This window comes from Leptosomus discolor, chromosome 1 (genome assembly GCF_034619465.1).
Source record: "Leptosomus discolor isolate bLepDis1 chromosome 1, bLepDis1.hap2, whole genome shotgun sequence".
Taxonomy (NCBI): Eukaryota; Metazoa; Chordata; class Aves; order Leptosomiformes; family Leptosomidae; genus Leptosomus; species Leptosomus discolor.
This window is the reverse complement of record NC_141391.1, coordinates 119,229,370-119,250,586: the sequence shown is the minus strand read 5'-3', so window position 1 is coordinate 119,250,586 and position 21,217 is coordinate 119,229,370.

Sequence of the window (21,217 nt, the reverse complement as noted above, 5' to 3'; positions counted from 1 at the left end):
CTGAAATCACTGTTATTGGATTTGAAATTTTCTTTTTAACAAAGAATTAATTTGCATATATTAGGAGCTAGCCAGTTCTAAAACCAAGAAGCGGGAAAAGTACACTGATAAATATTCTAATGCATTTCTATATTTCTCTGCATATCAAATGAGGTCCAGATACCCATTGTCTAAACTTTGATGTGATTATTCCCCCGCTTCCTGCAGCAGAGATGTAGAAAAACATTAAGACACAGAGAGGCTGGATGCTATTGCTTTACTGGAAGCAATATCCGCCTGCACAATGAAAGACTGCCTTTGGCTGTGGTGTTAGAGTTGTTTTCCATATACAGCGCAGCATAATAGAACAGGTTTCTCAGAGACAGAGAATAACTATGCAGAACATATATATATATGTATATGTAAGTATATTATGTGTAACATTCTGAGAGCATAAATGCTGTTATCAGTTAAGCAAATTGGGCTGACAGGACCTAAAATAATTGCTATTTAGGTAAAAAAACCTGTCAACAGGAAGCAGGTTCTGAATGTGATTGCTGTAAGGATGAAAATGCTGAATAGAAATATTTCTTAGTATCTATTTGCTGAAGGTGGGCAAAAGGCCCTGTGACTTCGCACACGGTGGGGAGTTACAGATTCAGGACTCTGACATACAGAAATAACATTTCTGTACTTTTGGAGACAAAGCAGACACATTTTGTTTCAGAGATCATTTCAAAATAACAGCAGTGTGGAGAGGAGCATGGCAGTACAAACCATGGTAAATAGGTATACTCAGATATTAATCACGGCTGCAGTAATATCTCGACTCCTTCTGTGTATTCCCTTTAAATAAATTAATTAATAATTTCAGGTGTTCTTCTGACACTCTTATGTGCTTTTTCCCTTGAATAATTCAGTGATATGCACAAATATACATCAAAATTTTAATTTAAAAATTTCATCCTTCTGTTGTTCTCACCAATCCTCTACGGTCTGTAAAGTATTCAAAAACGTAAAAACATGGAAAAATCTATAATCCGCTGGGTACAGTTACAACATAAAATAGAAAGGAATCTCAATAACTTGTTTTTGATGATTTTTGTATCGAAGACTGGACTGTAAGCAGTTCCTAACACCTGGAACTCTGAAAAAAAAATCCAGGTATGAAGGGCCTTTCTCAGTGCAGTAACATAAGTAGAAAAATGGCAAAAGTGCATCTAGGTATAGCACTGTGATTAAATCTAGCTGGCCAAAACAGTGGAGAAGTCAAAATTAGTTGGTAGCTAATACCATTGTATAAGGTTGTGTGGGTGGCAGCGCGGTGTTGCATCTGAAAAGTATTTGTTTGCATTTTTTACATCTTCTGTTATGTACGTGGTCTTCAGAAACCACATGTCTAGCTGCAAATGCAACCGGGAATGCTTCACAAAAAGTGAGGAAACAGTAAGATGTCTGCAAATGGTGGAGCGTTATGTAGTGACGTGCTCTGCGTATAATCTTGCAGAATGATTACTGTCTGCTAAACCTACACATGTATCTTTCCAAAGTTTTACAGTCTTGACATAACCATAGAAGATCAGCAGTAGTCAAAGTTAACTTTGCATTAAACAAAACCAAGTCCTGTCTTGCTAAAGGTTGATTGAGTCTGCTGTTAAAAAAGAAATATAAAGTGTTTGTAAAAGTAGGAAAAAACATTAGCCAAAATAGAATCCTAATGGTTTAGGTAAACTTTTCCTGGAAAAATGACTGCCAGAACTAAGTCCTGCTCTTGATGAAGTTAATGACAAAATCAAGTGAATTAAACGGAGACATTGGATTGTATCCCTCAGTTTTCTGAGAGATACTTACACAATCTGCTTATTAATTCACACCCTCAGGACTTATTCTTAGGCTACAGCTTGTAAGCAGCTTCAAACAAGTGACATTTTATGGCAAAAGTCAACCTAGTAGAGGATATATTTTTTGTTATTTCCTCAAAACCTGAGCCCAAGATTCTCTGAAACTCCTCACAAGCTAGAGCCCCTTTTTTGTGGAATAGAAAAATGTAATACACTATGTTTACAAGTACCTCTTTCTGCTTTGTGTGATTGTAGCCCGGTTCAACTTTGCTCGAGGTGTATTTCTAGTCCATCTGTAAAATGATAGTACCAGTGACGTGTAGTTACAACACAGCATCAGTCAGATTTGATCTGGTTTATTTTGTATCAAGAAAGGAGGGCATCCAAAAAACAAGTTCCGAAGATGTTTTTCTCAATATTTTCAATATATTGGCACTGCCAGGAAAAACAGTAAAAGGGCACCTATACAAAGACTCACAGTACTTAAGAGGTTTTATTTGCATTAATAATGATGAATTCATTATAGTTGAAATCCACTTATCATAGTCACGGTCAAAGGACTGGAGAAATGAGATAGGACTCAACCACTGTCCATATAAAACATTACTCTGAAACATAGGGCACTTTGTTCCTATAATGATAGTGCTTGTCAGATAACATTGATGAAGCTTTAACGTTATTGCGCCCTGAAGTACGTTTCATCGTAGCTACGAAGTTTAAGATGAACAAAGGTCTTCCCTTGTTTTTAAAGAAACACAGTCAGAATAGCTTGAAACACCAAACCTTTAGCAAGTGATTACTATACCAAAGTCAGATTATGATGTCTAGTCAGACTAGTCATTATGCATCTCCTAAAAACAGCATCCCCTCTGCTGACTCAGAAATGCGCTTTTTAGGCTTAGGTAGGTTTTCTTCTACCCTCATTCCCTACCCTCTAGACCAGGTGAATTAAGTTGTTGGAAAAGTTTACAGACGAAGCTGCTAGCAGGAGCTTCTCATTTATCTGTTTAGATCAGAGCCAGTCACTTTGCTAGTGCAACATGAAAACATTGTAAAACGTGTGGAAGGAATGATTCCACAGCACGTGGTGTCTCCTGGGGTAGGACACTTTCAAATACTGGGCTTCTCAGCAGTACACCCTAAGGCACTGCACTGCCATAAACAGTTATAAATGCTATGATTTACCTGGAAAAATGAGGAGAAAAGCAGGCAAGGAAACAAACAAAACATTAAACACTAAATATTTTTATCTTCGAAGTTCTGTAGCACATAGTATTTTAATGCTGAATCAGTGCATCTTGCTTTTCTTCATAACAGCTGTGAAAACTATGCGATGAACTATTCAGCAGGACTCCATAGACCATAGTCAGCAGACAGATGGCAGGAAAGCAAGGTCTTGATTTTTGTATGCTTTGAAATACCCCAGGCAGTGGCCCCCCCAGGTATCCAGCTCACGTTCTCACAGTCATCAGCAAGAACTCCTACGAATGACAACAAAAACCTGGCAGTACCAAGAATTTGTGCCATGTACTTCAGGGTATTAGCGTTTTCTAGTATCTCATAAAGGAGCAAATACAAAGCTAATACAAATGAAAAAAAAATCCACCCCAAACTCAGTATATTTTGGGTCATACTCTAGGGAGGAAAAGCTTTTTTCTTTTCAACATTTAAACTGAGGCAGAACATCTTAGCCCTGAACTTCCACCACATTTACGATTCTAAAGAAACTAATTTTTTTAATCACACCTTTAATACAGAAATAACTGCCTGAGAATAATTGCCCAACTATTTGGTGCAAATGCAAATAATGAGGGTTGACTCTCATGTTCAGCTGCTATGGAAATGGTAAAATTTTCAAAATTTTAAGCCTCATTTGCAATAGTCAGAACTTTCTGAATATATTCATACACCCGTATTTGAATGGACCACAGCTATTTCTTGAAATTATCAAATAAATATTTGTTTTAAAATGCAGTCTTGCTCTTGAATTATTGTATTCATTAAATGCTGTCTGCCTTACAGGGACAGCAACAAAATCAACACACGTCAGTATTAATTTTCTTTGTGTGTGTCTCTGCATATGTGTGTATGTGTTGAGGCTGACCACTGCCAATTTATCTGAAGGTGAATAAGCTAATTCATACTGATATATGAGCTTATGCTTTTGATGTTTTCTACCTGCCTAGATAGCAGTGGATTTTGTATTAATTCATTATATTCTGCATAAAGTATAAAAATAAAATCTCACAACACTGCTAAAACTGCTTCACATGAAAGAAAAGAGTAAAAATTTCTTAGTTTTTTTTAACCTTGACTTGACTGTATCCTATTGACTGTACACGCAAACTCTAAAACATGCTAAGGCCTCTTCCAGGTACAATTAGTTCTTAACTTAAAAAATACTAAAGAAACTTACTGACAGATGCAGGTTACCTTTTTACAGTAACCTATACTCAATATTCTTAACCACTGTGGCTGTTTTTTGATCCTATCTGAGTCTTATGGTTAAAGAAGAATTCATTACAGCATAGTAGGTTTAAATACTGATAAGAAATCAGAGGCTTTCTCTCCTCAGAAAACAGAAGATTTGAAAACAAATTTAAGGTAATGAGAAATGTCTCTTCACAATTACTGAATTCATGATGATCTTGCACTGTGTTAAATGAGTGACAGATGATTAATAAAACTAAAATCACTGTGATGATTTCTTTCCTCATTACTTCTCATTTACCCATCTACAGCTGGATATGTTTTCATATATGTTTTGTGGGAACAAATGTGGACACAAATTAGGATTTCTTTAGTCTTTGCCATGAATTTTTAATCGCTATTTTTAGATACAAAACTTAGCTGTAAAGTAAATGCACATCTAGACAGAAAACTTGAATCCCTCTGTTTTCCATGTGAATGATTGTTCACTGATGCCAAGGTACAAACCTCTGCTTTTGGCAGATTCTAGTCCATTCTATGTACACTAATTAATCCCAGACTGTATTCCTATTCCTTTCCTTTGCATGACAAATTGACTTTCCTTTTTGCTGAAGGCACCTGGGTTTTGCTCTTGCTAACACACATGCTGCCTGTGTTTTATATGGCCATATGCTCATGATAACAACAGAAACTCCTATGATTGTCTTTATTACTCTCTGTGGCACCTGACCAAATTTCATAAGGAATGGTCCTGAGGGAAGTTGAAGCTGCAAAACTTGAGAGACTCCACAAGTTGGCTGCACGGATCCGTGAAGTTTAGGGGAGAGCTTAGAGCTAGCAAAAAACTTCACATACCAATGCTCTGTGCAGGACTAAGTACAAATAAGATGCAATGCTTCTTTGGAGTTTATTATATACAGCAGCTATGTGCCTCTTGCTTCTGAAGAAATTCAGTTAAAGCTTATTGGCATCCTTAATCACATCAACGCTCATTTCGATCTCTTCACATAGTAACTCTAAAAAATTTACAGAAAAAAAAAAATTGCTCTTTGATAATGAAATAAAACCAAATGAGGACACAGGGGATTTAAAAAGGTAAAAGCCTGTCTCTAAGTGTTTGTAAACTGATGACAAAGTGAAAACTGGAAGATTTGTTTGAATCAGATGTTTGTTCTACAGCTGTTCAACCATTAAAAAAAGAATTTCTTGTGAATATTTACCAAATGAGGATTGATGAAAGAGTATTAGAGCCACACTAAACCTTTTGCCTCCTCTGCTAAATACGAGTCCCAGAGCTTGCAAAGGCAGCGGCCATTGAAGCCGTAGATTCATGTTTTGATCACACGGATAGGCGCACTCTGTGGGGAAGTGTGGTGTGTAATCTGGAAAAATCACACCTTGAAGCTTGCTCCTGGACCGTAATCTCTTCTGATAAATTAAGACACCTCAAAAATCCAGAGACTGGATTTTCTTAGAGAGCCACAAACAATTTTAACATGTTTCATGGCAGCTGCTCTGTCAGATTTTACAGTCTATTTATCTGCTGTTTTAATTATTAATAGCATAAGACAGTCTCTTAGGGTCTGGTAGTAGATGGTGTTAAGCTTGAGAGAGAAACAAATATGTCTGAGGAGGCCAAAAGTCTGAAAATGCTATTGCTTCCAATAAAAATTTGAAGAAGTCTCTATGATGAATTGTTTCCTGAAGAATGGACAGGAATAAGTGACTTCTTCAGTTCCTGAAATAAAGACCGTTCTTCCAGCTTCTGGAAAGATTGTATGTCCAATTTCCAGTAACTTAAAACGAGGACAGTCTTCACAATAACTGCAGTTCTGAGGGAACTGCTGAAATGCTTCACTTGACATGGATAAAAGGCACAGTCTAGTCACAGCAGCAGGCACGAGCCAAATTTCAGGGACTATAGTCTGCTAAGTACACATAGATGCATATTACGATTCAGAACTTAGTTGGTATAACCTAAGTGAGTTTCACTTTGAATGCAAATGCACTTTGGAATGTAAACTTAAAATGGTGTCTTGGGTATAGACTTGAAAGTCAAACATAGCCTAAGCACATTATTCATTAGCAATCAAAAAATATTCTTTACTATCTTTTCTTGTATTTAATTCTTTACCAGGTATAATGCGTTATAATATAAACTTTCAGGTTTAACTGTCAGTGAGACTCTCCTGCCAGATTTCTATCCATCACTGTTATTACCAGAAACCATTTTTTCATGTGGTGGCATCCACAGCAAGCGTTTTATGTGTTAGTAAATGAAAGATGATAGATCTGAGCATTAGAAAGTCTGGATGTATACTGAGAACATTTGTGATGCCAGACAGTATTTGTACGGTTAGCATGATGAGCTTGTTCACCACAGCAAACATATACATGCAGGGTGATATGCCATACTGGATACATCCAGGATTTTATATTAATTTTCTTACTAAAGGGCCCGATTCTGCAACTCCTGCTGATACTGGGTTACATGTTGCTCTGTATCTCTTCCCAGTACATAGGGCACTTAAGGCACCCTTAGTGACAGCTGGGTTTCTTCCATAACTTTAAGACTTCTCTTCAACTAGAAATACAGGGGCTAGCTTGTGAGCAAGAAAGTAGTTTTCCACTCTTTGGTGCTTTCAGCTTTTTATCACTAGCATTTTTTACTTATATACCAATTTTTTCCGTATGAGAAAGTATGCCAAGAGGACCCTTGCTGTAGTTTCACTCAAGGTGAAGACAGAACAGCTCAACTGCTAGGAGGTGGCAACTGGCCACCTTATCAGTTTCTCTCACTATTTGAAAACAGCTTTTAAGTTAACTTGGTCCTTTCTCTATTTAGGATGTGTCCAGCAACCACCCGTTGACCTAAAAATGATCTAGACATCTCAATTCTTTGCTCCTTGCCTGAACACAGTCAGGTTTCAGGCGTGTCCACACAGAGACACACAGTGACTTGCTATTCTTGGAGGGGAATATCACAGAATCTGATCAAAGCACAAGCTACTGACGAGCTCTAACTAGTCTCTTATGATGAGAAAAATAAACAAGATTTGTTCTGAGGGCTCTACAATACAGATAACACTAAAAGTAGCTACTGAACACTTTTGGTCAGTGAAAGAAGGGAGACTTGGAGGAATTAAAATACCAGCATATAAGCTGTAGAAGACTAAAATGACCTTAAAATTACTCCAAATGTTTTGTATCTTATCTGAAAACTAACCATTTAAATGTTTTGATTACCTAGAATTTTTTTTTTCCCCCATTAAACAGCATATTTTATTTTTACATACAGGAATGGAAAGGATGAGTCAAGTGGACTAGTGGGTCAAGAGAAGGACACAATCTCACTTTTTTCCTCATATTAAGTCTCATATCAATCTCATAGTTTGCTAGCTGACTCTACCAAAACTCATGTTTAAAAACACAGTATAATTAAAGTTTAGGGCTTGCATAATCCTTTTTCTAAAGATGTAAGATATAGCTATGAACATGCTACTTACTTGTAATACCTGCTGTGATCTGCAATCTAGCTGCTGCTTCTCAACAGAATGAACACAAGACAGAGTTGTGTATCTATTTGCTCATGACAGCTGTGAAAAAGAGATTACAAAACCCCACTTTGCCACCAGCCTTATGGAATGGAAGCTTTAAATGATACAGGAAAGATAACACTAAAAAGAGACTTTTGTCACAAGGAAACAGACTGCAACAACATCATACCTTCGTCTAATTTCTTATAAGTACGTATATTACCTCAAACTTTTCAAAGACTTGACATTTTTATGATTTTAGATTCATTGTCCAGATTAAGCCTAATCTCTCTCCATTATATATTATATATTATATATTCGTGGCTTTGGCTGCATGACTCCTATTGAAGTTAATGGGAGTCAATATGCCAAATCCTCACACGTTATTTTGACAATTTTCTCCCTGTGTGTTTAAGTAGTCTAAATAAATGAACCTGAGCCTAATAAATAGTTAAATAAACAAAATCCACTTTGCTATTTTGATTAATGAATTAGGCTTCCAATAACATCTGATAAGATTTACAAGACTGCTGAAACAAGATCAGTTAGAAAAACCCAACCCTAATTTTATTACTATAGGACTGCAATGGCTCTCAAGGAATAATAAAGGAATTCCCCTGACTTGAAAGTTCATTGCAGCTGCTTTGAACATGTGAAAGTCACAGTTTCTCAGGAAGGTATTGTTTTATTTTCCTAAGAAATATCGACATTTTTTAAACTTGCATCTTTCTTTTCTAAGCATATTTTAATTCTGACAAAAATACCATCAAATATTCAGAATGTAATTTCTACAGATATAGGATGAAATTTGAAAACCTCCATTCCCTCCTGAATACATAGCAGAAAATGGCTTGATGATTAGGTAAGCTGCAGAACTATAATGAAGGTGGCTCTAAGGGATCGATTTGCTTGTTCTACATCAGTCATTTTGATAACAGAGAACCAGCTAGCATAGTCTGTAGATCCAAAGTTATATATCATCAGGATATGCCTGTATTGGGAAAGATAATGGTAGATATAATGGGCTACCTATAGTGAATTGCACATGACAGCTCTCTAGTGGTCTGACATTTATGTCTGAGTAAGGAGTGGAGGAGCAGCCCACTGGAATACGTGAAAATGACCCTCTTGGTTAACAGATTCAGTTTTTTCCACATTATGATAGTTTATTATACTTTTATGTATGTTATATATTTTCCATTCTTCTCTCAACATGATGCCCAGGACATTATGAATGATTTGTGCTGATTTGATATTAATGCATACTGCCTCTGGGAATAAAGGTGTAAAGTGCTGGTTAAGATTCTTTCAAACATTTTTCATTGTTTCTTTACAGTGCATAATCTTTACTGACCCCCACGCTAATTTCAGTTCAGAATCTGCCTGAAGGGAATAGCTAGAAGTGTGAAATAGTTGGAGGAGGATAAAAGGACACCTTATTACGAAGTAGCAGTTTGAAAGTTGTCAGCTTGGTCCTTGGTTTAAAAAAAATACAGCACCATAGAATTGCTGTATTTTGAAAAGGTTGACCTAGTCATCCAGCATAAAACTGAGAGGAAACCCCAGACAGATTTAATACTTATGCTCCCTCTCCAGATCTATGCATATTATTATTGTTACCATTGCCATTTTCATTCTATTACCATGGTAGCAGTTCTAGCCATAAACTAGATCTTGATCACACAGAACCGATCCCAAAACGTTCACAATCTATGAATGAGATGAGGAGAAAAAAAAAGAAGAGAGCTACAGACAGATGAGTACAAAGAAGCACAAAGAGAATATTGATCAGTCTGACCAAGCAGCTGGCGGCTGATGTAACCACAACCTAAGTGTGTAATCAGTTCCTCCTGGACAACTAATAAACTGTTGTTCATCAATTGTAGCACAAAACTACATTAAAGGGCAACTCTCTTTAGTGCCTGAATATTTCTGAATGGATACCTTAAACTTCCACTGTCAATACCTGGAGACCTGCAGACCATCTAAACAAAGGGTCTTTGCCAAACACTTAGCACAGCTATGTTACTTTTTCATGTGAAGAAGCTGAATTCCAAAAGATAGAACTGAAATTCAGATCTCCTGCAAAATTCTGGGTGACAGCGACAACGGTCAGCAGCTTGACTGAAAAACATCATTCGATTTCCTTTGTTTCCTTCCTCCCTCTGTCTCTTCCAAGTTCTCCTGCCCATTTTTTTTTTTTTTTCCTCTTTTTTCCCCCTTCATTCTCTGTTTTGTTATTAATGTTTGTCTGAGCATTTTTTAAACTTTTTCCCTGTTGAGACCAGTCTACAGGGCCAGCCCTGCATATGATCCACTTGAGGATCATACATAAAAAGCGCCTCTTCCTTTTGAATGAACCAATTCACCAGCCTCCTAATGTTCCTGTCCTAACTCCTAACCCTGTCTTTCAGAACGCAGTTACTTTTACATAATATAGCAGGCTTTGCATTAATTTCAAATGTTATAATAGAAACAAGATTAGCAAGAGGTTAACAATGAGATGTGCTTTTGGGATGCACCTCTTACACTCAGAGCATCATTCTGAGCTTTTTTTTTCCACATTGGCTCTGAAAAGTTTGACTAACCTCTATTCTCGAAAGGTGAACCCAACCCTCATTATTTACCCCACTTTTTGGAGCAGGGATACAGTTTGCCGATGGCTGTGCTCATCGCTGTTGCATCCTGGTACATTAGACACAGCAATTTGTATTTCTTTTTCAGAGAAATAACATTTGACAAAAACTGAAATTTAAAAAATAAAATCCTTAACTAGAAAATATCCCTGGAGTCTTGTGGGAGGAAAAAAAACCCCACATAACAAATATGGAATAGTAAAAAGGCAATCCAGAGAGAGACTGAGATATCTGATTAAGACTTCACAAAAACCAACACAGACAGTGAGCTGAATAATAAAGTATTCAGAGGGAAAGCACTTAAGCAAATTATTTCTATTTATGGAAACAGGCATGTGTTATGAGATACAAAGTCAGAAAAAATCCTGGCATATATAGGATGAAGCAATTAGACAGAGAGAGATTTAATCTTGCCTTTATAAAAGCAACAGTAAGTTACTTCTAAACACAAGTCATCTGTGTAGCCTCTACTCTTTTCTGAATGACAAATTATACATAAATGACTTATTAAAGTACTCATCACTGTAGCATATGACTTAAATCACAAGAAATACCTCTTACCAGTGAGGATGAAAAAAAAAAAAGAAGAAACAATGAAAATTAACTAAGATTCTACAGCTCTGGTGCGCACCTGGTACCAAATAGATACCTATTGTCTCCAATAGAGCTGCACCAGAAGATGTGACCCCTTCATGTCCAGAGCTTTAGAGTAAGTCGTCTGCAAAGAAACTGCCATTTTGAATGACCTAAGCTTGAGCCTCCTCTCTAATATACAAAAGGCCTGAAAGTAGACAAGCTCATAGTGTTCCTTCATCTGCCTCAGTTTGCACCAGCTTTCTAAAGACATCCCATTGTTCTCTGAAAAAAAACACCAAACTTTTCCATTACTTGAACTATAAAGTATTTCTTTCAAAGACTGGGAGAAAAGAAATATTTGAAACCAATGATGCACACACAATTTTAAAACTCAACCTGTTGAGTGGAAAAAGCGTTTATATTGAATTGAAAAGACATTTACAGAACTGCAGCTGAGCAAAAATCCTACTTCTTCATAAAATCACCTCCTATTTCATAATTAAATTTGTATTCAGGAGGTTGCTGTTCAGATGTGCCAGCGATAGATTCATACTTGTAATCAACCACGATTACAGAGTAATGCTGAAGTAGTCACATACTTCTGCTACCTGAAAACTTATGACTGGGAGACTGCCCAGGATCCCAAGCACTGAACCAACAAACCCAAAGCGTGCAAGCAGTGCAGGTAGTTTCTAACAGTTTGTATTGATTCCACTAACCAATCTGGCTCACTCTTGTCATCATTCAGCTAGAGATCAGGAGGTTTGCACCACTTCTGCAGAAGATTACAGAAAAACTTAACGCTGCCAAGTCACAGCTGGGTTAAGGTGTACTGACCGAGTACAACAATGCTGTCTTTCAAAACAAACAACAAAAGTACTTCTGTTTATACAAAAATTAAGTCGCTGGTGTGGAGAGGTAAAAAAGCAAATTAAAAATCAAATGACTTCCCAGATACAGAATAAAATCCTTTAATTATTGCATGGGCATGGGAATGATTTATGCTTGCTACTTGGACTGCAGAGTCTACATATGCTGCCAAGAACTACCCTTCTACTGCTCTGTGTTCCCATGTCTCACCGAGGACAGGCCCGAGCGTCAGACTCAGTGGAAACCTCAGCGACAGGAGAGGCTCATAAATAAAGAGGTTGAAAACCTAGAGTGCAGTTCTGTATCTGGCATTAACATGTGTTATGACCCATGCCCAGATGGAGCTCACAGGCTCACAGGTGGAAGGTGCATGGCTGGGACCCCAGATGCATCTGTTCTGGGCAACCAGTGCCTATAGACAGATGACCTCTGGGGACTGATGATTTTTAACACTGGCCTCTCCCCCTCTTCTGCTGTTTTCCTCTTGTTACCATGCTGCTAGCATTTTAGTCACAGAGTACGGACTGCAGTTTACTTATTAAGATCTCTAAGGAAACAATATGTGCAAACCGTTCTCATAATTTAGTACATCCATCATCTGGTTACATTTTCAGCTCTTTCTTAACTTTACCTTGCAAACACAAACTGAACTACATGCAGTATTCAGAAAGGTGAAGACGGGAGGTCATGCAAAACAGTCTTCTATGCTGCTTTAAGTACTACCAATTCCAAATGTTTTCAAAAAAGCAAACGCTCCAGAATCACTAATTAGATGAAAATCAAGAGGGATTTTTTTGGGGAGCTGTTTTTTAAAGCAGTTATTTTTGTATTTTATTTTGGCTTCTTTACTTTCAGCTATGCTGGGAAAGAAAGGAGCTTGGTCCATTTGGTGTTTTATGCAAAATACTAAACTATGTATGATAGCAGAGATGATCCTTTTGAAATTGATGTCTTGGTATTAGGAAAAAAATACCAGAGAGATACTCAAAGACAGTACGAATACAGAAAATCAACATTTATATGTTGTGCTGTTAGAAAAGGAATTATTTTTAAAGCATGGAAAGAGGTACTGCTTAAATACTGCACTGAACTCACCCCCAAAATCCATAACACACTAATTTTCCTTCCTTGCCTGAATGGGCAAGCAGTCTGAAACATGACTCTCTGTTTCTCTTTACTTCTAATTTTCTATCTGAATTTATTCATGACTGGTTCATACTAATTTTTGAAGTTGTGCCCACATTATTCTTTCAAATTAAATAGCTTTTGTTCCTTCTAGTTACTTTTTTGGTGTATCTGTAGTGACAAACTTTCATTGCTTCATTACGTCACGCTTAACAAGCCAGATTCAGGCATTCTTCCAATGCAGACTTCCCCTTTCCTCAAAGCTCTTGTCATCTTCCTCTTTACCAGTAACTCCTTCTTACATGCTGTTTGCCACAATATATGCGGAGTTGGAGCAAATTCATATGTGCAATTAACGAGCATCAATAAAATTCTGATTTCTCTCTGTCACCTACCTTATTTCTATTAATTTCAGTGAACCTTCAGTTAGGCAGAATTCTTCTAGGACTCTGCTTTGTAACTTATACTAGTCCTCATTTATTTCTGAAACACTGAATAATATTTTAGCATTATGAACACAATTTCTTTGCTGAGAATACCACATACTTCTGTGACTTGAACCTGGTTAACGCCATTACTTTGACAGCTGGAAGTAAGCAGTCTCTGCTACCCCCGACAGGATCAGAAAAATGTTATATAAATATTATATAAAATAAACCTTCCAAAACAGTCAAATTTTAGGCTATCAGTAAATGTGTCATTAATATTTAAGAATGTTGAGGAAGGAGAATTCTTCCCAGTTGCAGGCACAGACATTCAGGGAGAGATACTCTGATCACAGATTCTGGCAGAACTCTTGGATGTCTCTGAGCAAGGCATTCAGGTTTTTTGGGGTTTATTTTTTATCAAATAAAACTGCTTTTATGCTGTCTTGTGCCTTTTTTAGTTACATGATAAGCCTTTGGAGATACTGATCTTCTACCAGTATGGACTATTGTAATATGAAAACATTAAGGAGCACATAAAAGGACAATAATGCTAGAAGTTCCGGTTGGGCATTAAATTTTGTCAGCATGGAAAGATTTTACTAGCTAAGATATCAGTATGGTACAGGTCCAAACCCTCTGTGACAATTCTCTTAGCTCTCTATCTTTTTTATAAAGTAAAACCAAGGAGATAATATACTTTTAAAAAACTTTTAAAAGGGGTTTTACTGACATAACCGTATTGGTCCAACATCATACTTGGTGTTCCAATTCTGCCGTAAACCTGCCTTTGCAAATTTGAAATGCAGTCATGGAAAACTGGAGGAAAGATACAAGTAAGGCATTGAAATGTTTCTTTCTTTCTGCTATCCTCTGTAATAGTTATTCTTTTTAATTATCACCTATATTTTTCTAAATTCTGACATTCCCATGCCTAGACATTGATACACTCTCATGAATCATAAGACAGGTTCACTTCAAGCAGTTTTGTTTCCTCTTTCTGAGGCTACTAATAGCATAGACACTTTTTCGACTATCGCTACCTTTATCAGCAACCTTGCTAATGATAACTCAGATATCAAAAAGTCAATAACATTAAGTTATTCAAAGAACTGACACTGTAGTCAAGAACTAGATGGAAAACATCTAACTGGGAAGATTCATCCTGAAGATGAAGTGATACTTGTCACATCCGAAGAAAGAAATACAGATAAAGTAGTGACGCATTAGAAAGGGAAATATACTGTGCTGCTTCTCTGTATCAGGTGCAATGTCTTAAGTAATACCCATGCTGCAAACACTTGCGTCTTATCTACACATAAAATCTGAGTGGCTTACTGTGCTTTTCCCTCAAAGCTTTTATGCTCTTTATTCAGAAAAACAAAAGTAAAAAGAATGTAATCAAACATAAGCCTATTGTTTATATTATTTACTCATCAAAATTTCATTCTCAGACATCTTAGGAGTAGGAAAATTCACTTGATCATCCAATTTGATCTCCCATTTACAAAGAGCACATGATTGAGTGTAATCTGTCTCTGACTAATGTATTTTCCAGAAAGACACCCTGAAGAAATCCAGTGATGTTGCTTTTCAGTATAAAGCCATTTACTCCTTCCAGAAGACGCCTTTACAACCTTTTTTTTTGGTACTGTCTTCAACAGTCCAATAGACTTCTACAAATGTGCACAAATTTGATTTCTGTTTCCAAACAGCATTTTGCCATTGCCTGCTGAGGGGTTTGCACGCTGTTACTCCCTCAGACCTGTACAGCTGTCTCCTTATGGTCCACTTACATGGAGGGAGATCCCAGCACATCCCCATTACAGTGCTCACCAAGGCTGCTACATAATGCAGTTACTGCTCAAGCCATAGCTGATGCCAGAACTGTCACTTTGGCCATGTTGTCATCTAGCTGTGCTCCTTCCTAGCCAGATGCTGTTAGTGAAGTCAAAAATATTTTTCCTTTGTGTCCACTTTGCTCTCAGCTTTGAGGCTGGCTAATAGTCGATGCAAACCAAAGAGCTGCTCCACATGTTGAGAGCCTTCTAGACACCACACCCAGCAGGAGGCGTCTTCAGTGCCTTGAGTGTAGTGGGGAATCAGGTATCCATGACAGCGGCAGGCTGCCACCACACCTCCTCCAGTCGGAGATATCTAGGTGCCACTGTCTTGTGTGAGGCCAGCATCCTCTTCCTCCAGAGACCTTGCAGACTGAAACTAGACAGGGTGTTCTAACATTCATCTTACCAATGACAAACATGAAGACAGAAAAGTCATCCACCCATCCCTCTGCATAAATCTCCTACATGTTGGTCCTTTTCTGTTGTATCACTGCTTTTATTCACAATTATACTACAATATTTCTTACTGAGCTGCTGTTTTCTAGAATTTCTACCTCATTTCAATAAAGCTTCTTTATTGTCAGGGACGTTAAGATCCTCCAGTTAGTGAGTTCCTTACAAATTATTTTTATTCCCAATGACAAATCTAAGTAAAGTAACTATAGGAAGTTATTTTTCTCAGCCAGACTCATCACCTAATCAACAACAACAACAACAAAACCCTACATTTATCTTTCAAGAACCATTTTCACAAAGCCATGTGAACTATCATTGGGTGAAAATATGCTAACAGGGAATATTGTTATTCACTGGCAATCAAAAGGAGGCTGCAGGTAGAGAATCACTACGGTTTGGACTCCCTTACTTGACTAAACTGATGAGAAATTCAAGTGTGTATCTGGAGGACAACTAGCTGTACGGTCAGAATACTTACCAAGGTATGAGCGTGACTGCATGGATGTAAAGTGAGATGCAGACCTGATTGTTTAGAGAAGCACATTGGAAGACGGGGAAAAGAACTACATCAATACTTTCGACAGTGACTGCCTACATGCACAAACACATGAACATGGATCATTGTAAAAGTGCAGCTAATGCACATGCTATTCACATCTGAAGTCAGAACATGAATACAGTAAAAATTGACAGAAGTGCATAATGGCTGGGATTAATTAAACTCAGGACTCAATGTGTACCCCCTGACATATTAGAAGCTTTGTTGCAGGTATTCAAAGAATAACAATTTGTGTGAGGATTCTTGTAGAGATTTTATAAAATAGGTTTTACAGGGTCTTTGACAAAATAATTTGGTGAAGTAGACTGCACAGAGACTTAGCGTAATCTTTTTTCACTTGAACAAAATCCCATCCTCAATGGAGAGCTGTATTTTTCTATGATTTCTGACAGAGAAGCATATTTATCAAACTATTACGTGATATTAACAATCACTTTAAAAATAATTTTGAAAGAGATGACAGTACACTGAAAACATATTAATTAAAGTTTCTGAAGAAGAACCACTTACTCTCCTTTGAGTCACCGAATTTCTATGTAATTTTCTTCAGTGGAGTCAGGCAGCCAACATACTGCAGAGGAAAGTCTGGTGCTACCTGTGCAGTTTTCTGGTGTGCAGCATCATCTTTTGTGTGTAATCTATAACTTAAAACCGCTTATGCTACCACCTGTCACAGACATTCCTAACTTGGATGCTATTTTCTCATGTTGTCTATGCTAAATGTCTAGAACTAAACTCCAGTAGGTGACCTCACAAATGCTCGAGTATTAAATCAGTTTTGTTAAGAATTGCACATATTTAAAATTCCCTGTATTTCAGGAAAAGAACAAACTACACAACTTCTGAAAAACAGCTTCCGTCTCTATCCAGCCTTTATGGACAATCTTGGAGTGGATGTGGAGGAAGGAGCAAGGAAGACACTAGAAAATTAGAGAGGTAAAAAGTCATGAGCCTGGAAGTCTATACTTGGCAGCAACACACCAGGCACATTGCCAAGGAGCTGTGTGGGTAAGGCAAAAGGAAATCCACTCCAAAGGCAAAGTCCACAGCTCCATTTGAACAATCTAGTTATTGTCATGAAATTCCACATCATCCCATGAAATGTCTTGCTTTTGATGGACTGGTAAATTTCAAGCCAAAAAAAATCCTTATTTGCATATAATTATTTAGTATTTATGTGTCTTTATAAACTGCAATTTAGAAGCACTTTTTCTGTGCTTTTTTGAAACAGCTGGACATAAAAACAAATAAGTGTTATGATTTTGCATTGAGTTTAAGGTGTAAAGGTTACATAGTAAAAATATTCACAGATAAGCCTTTCAATGTTAAAATTGTCTTCTACCATTAACCACCTTAGCAGACATTAAATAAGCAAAGTATGATAATGTATTTTAAAAAGTCTTCCTTCTGAACGAACCATTTGTAAGCTATCTTTACTGAAGAATAAACAACTCTGAAAGCTACTAATAGTTGTCACATCTTGAGGATGATAGTACCATTTATTAATACTCTCTAAGCTGTTTTTCTCTCTTCATTATAGCTGTGTTGGTTAACAGTAAATTCTTTCATTGTGTCCAGGACATCATTTTCATGAGCAACTTTACTTGTTGGCTTCCATTTAATTGTAAATAGAGAAATACCTACATTATACAATTATATATGTAATGAGACAATAAAAAATGCAGGCTGAAATAGTTTATTGTTAATATGAATCCAGTTCAAATTTAACAGTCGCACTAAAAATATTATACTAAAATTATCAGAATGGAATTGTTGCCTAGTGTATTGAAAATTAGTTTGTCTCTCCTCCTTATTTCCTTTATGGCTCAAATTCTTGTATCTCAGTCTTTAATAGGGAAAATTGTTTATGCCATTTATAGACTCTAGTAAGCTTTTAAATCTTGTTAAGAAATACAAATAAAGATTTTGTGTGGATAGAAAATAATATTCCTTAACATTAGCAGCTTACACTAATATGGAGTTAAAATTTTACATTACACAAGTATGAATATCTAAGTACCTAAATTTTTTGTCCTGATTTAAGTGCTGATTTAGGGTAATTACAGTGCAACATGTGCCCAATCTAACCCTGTTGAAATAACAGCAACATTGACTTCAGTGATTCTTCTGAGAATGAGATAAACAAAACATGAATGGAGAAAGAGCCGGAGAGGGGGTCTGGCAGAAGGAAAAAAAAAAAAACAATTTAGCAAATTTGAAGCATCAGCAACTGTTCACTTCTATACCACAATGTAGAGAATTTTGTCACTTTTGCTAAATAAAATACAACATAGTCTACTCATATGAGTATTGAATTAACTTTATAAGGCAATACATACCAGATAGAATTTTCAAATTAAAACTCAACTTCCTCTGTAGTAATGGAAAACGGACTGTAAAGACGTCCAGCAATCTGGCTGTCAGACTCTCTTGCCATCACACATGTTTGTGAGTACACTTTTGCAGCTTGTACCAACAAAAGGAATTTCCATTGTATTGCAAGGACCATCGTGCTTTACTTCCATTTGGAAGAAATTATGCAGCAACTGTGAAAGGGAATACTTCTTTTAGTATTATTTATGAGTCATATAGTTCCACCAGATTTTAAAAAAATATATATGATGCTACCAGTTGCACCTAAATTGGACAGCATGAAAGCAGTGGGGCAGAGAGGAAAAGGCCTGTGATGCAAAGCAAACATAAGCACTGCTTAGTTGATCAGCACTTTCTCATCCCTTTGTTCTGCTCCAGCACTGCGTTAGAAACAGAGCATTTGAGTACACCCATATCTAAAAAATAAGAAAGGAGAAGGGGAAAGAAAACTACAATATATTCATAGATGACAAGAGATGTGTAACAGGTTTTACTTTGAGCTTACTGATAATGGCTAAGTTTGAAATTAACCAAAACATGAGAGACAACTATAGTTGTACCAGTAGAGAGACGAAGTAATTATTTTTCAGCTACTATAAGGAGAAAGCAGGTCACTGGCTTATGATGCCAGAAGGGCAAACAGCTTCCTGCCTGACTTTACACTGTTCATGGGAAGCAATCAGGCTATTAGCAGCCATGCAAAGGCAACAAGGCAACAGGGAAGAACGGATTCAGAGGAATATACGTTAGGTTTGCAGTCTAATGGCTTGCTGCCACTGAAAGAGGGGATCTTTCTCTCCCAGCACTGCTTGCAAGCCCTCTTCCCCCACTACTCCCAGCCATGAAGTTCTATGGCCACCCTCTCCCACTTCCTCCCAAGGTACTTTCTTCAGGCACCTTGGGCTGGGCGCAAAGAGCTGCTGGAATCAGGATGCAGACAAAATGAGAGAGTAAAGTAATGATTTATCGGTAAGCCCACAGGAGATATCTAGAACATAACAAGCATCAATTACCCATGCTGCTGATTTACCAAAAGACTGGAATAGTTGATCTAGTGAGGCAGGCATCAGTCAAGAGGGGAAAGGCTGATGTGTATTGCTTACCAGGAAAGATCCATAACACTGCTGAGTTGCCATCTCCCACTGCCAACCTGGGTGTTTTTTCCCGTAAGATTTCACACATCTCCACGTTGGTGTTTTTCTTCCTGAAACCCTCAATAATCTTTCCTCTGTTTAGCTGAAGCCTCAGGGGAGCAGAGAAAGATTACGGAGAAAGTTACGGACAGCTGTCCTTGGTATTTGTTGGACTTTTTTGAGGTTTGATTTAACTCACTGATATGGTAAAAGGGATGAAGGTTTCCCTTCCCTTCCCTTCCCTTCCCTTCCCTTCCCTTCCCTTCCCTTCCCTTCCCTTCCCTTCCCTTCCCTTCCCTTCCCTTCCCTTCCCTTCCCTTCCCTTCCCTTCCCTTCCCTTCCCTTCCCTTCCCTTCCCTTCCCTTCCCTTCCCTTCCCTTCCCTTCCCTTCCCTTCCCTTCCCTTCCCTTCCCTTCCCTTCCCTTCCCTTCCCTTCCCTTCCCTTCCCTTCCCTTCCCTTCCCTTCCCTTCCCTTCCCTTCCCTTCCCTTCCCTTCCCTTCCCTTCCCTTCCCTTCCCTTCCCTTCCCTTCCCTTCCCTTCCCTTCCCTTCCCTGGTTTGCCTTCCTGCAAAAATACCGCGGTACGTCACACAAGTGATTCAGAAGCACCTCAAAGAAAATAAGATTAGTAACAGCTAAAATGGATTTGCCAAGACTAAACAGCGTCAAATCACTTTAATTTCCTTCCCTGGAAGAGTTAATAGAGAACTATTGAACCTCACTCATGCATCTTCTCTTTAGTAAGGTTTTCCTCACACCACATTCTCACAATCTAAATGCATGCCAGATAAAATCTGCAACAAGAGTGAAAACACGATTCAGTGTCAAAATGAAAGAATGTGTTACGTAGTAATCTTCACCTAGTATTTGTCAGTATTTTTCTTAATGACCCGACTGAGATTATGCTTACCGAAGCCACACAGAAACTAGCCAGTTCAGACCACAAATGTGTTACATGCAGTAAATGAGGGAATGATCTTGAAAAACTGGAAAAATGCTCTGCCAAATATTGAAGTAAATAAACATCAGGTTCTATACTTCAGTAGAAAAAATACGCTTTTACGTATTCAAAATGAGTAATCACTGACGAGATAGCCGTTATGCAGGAAATATCTGCAGGTTTTAAAGGCTCATAAACTGAACGTGATGGCGTTAGCCATTATGGAAAAGTATAGCACGAGGTATAAGCACAGCCTGCAAAATATGCAACACAATTCTCTCCACTCATAATTAGTAAGACCGCACTGTATGTAAGATGTGGGCCAACTGGACACTGGGGGAGAGCAGTAAAAGGGCAAACGTGATTTGACAGAGACGTTTTGTCCAGCAAAGAGAGGACAGTGTTGAGACATAACAGCTTTCAACTAGTAAAAAGCTTCTGCAAAATTCTGCGTGTCCATGGCAATAGGACAAATAGTAATAAGCTTAAGCCGC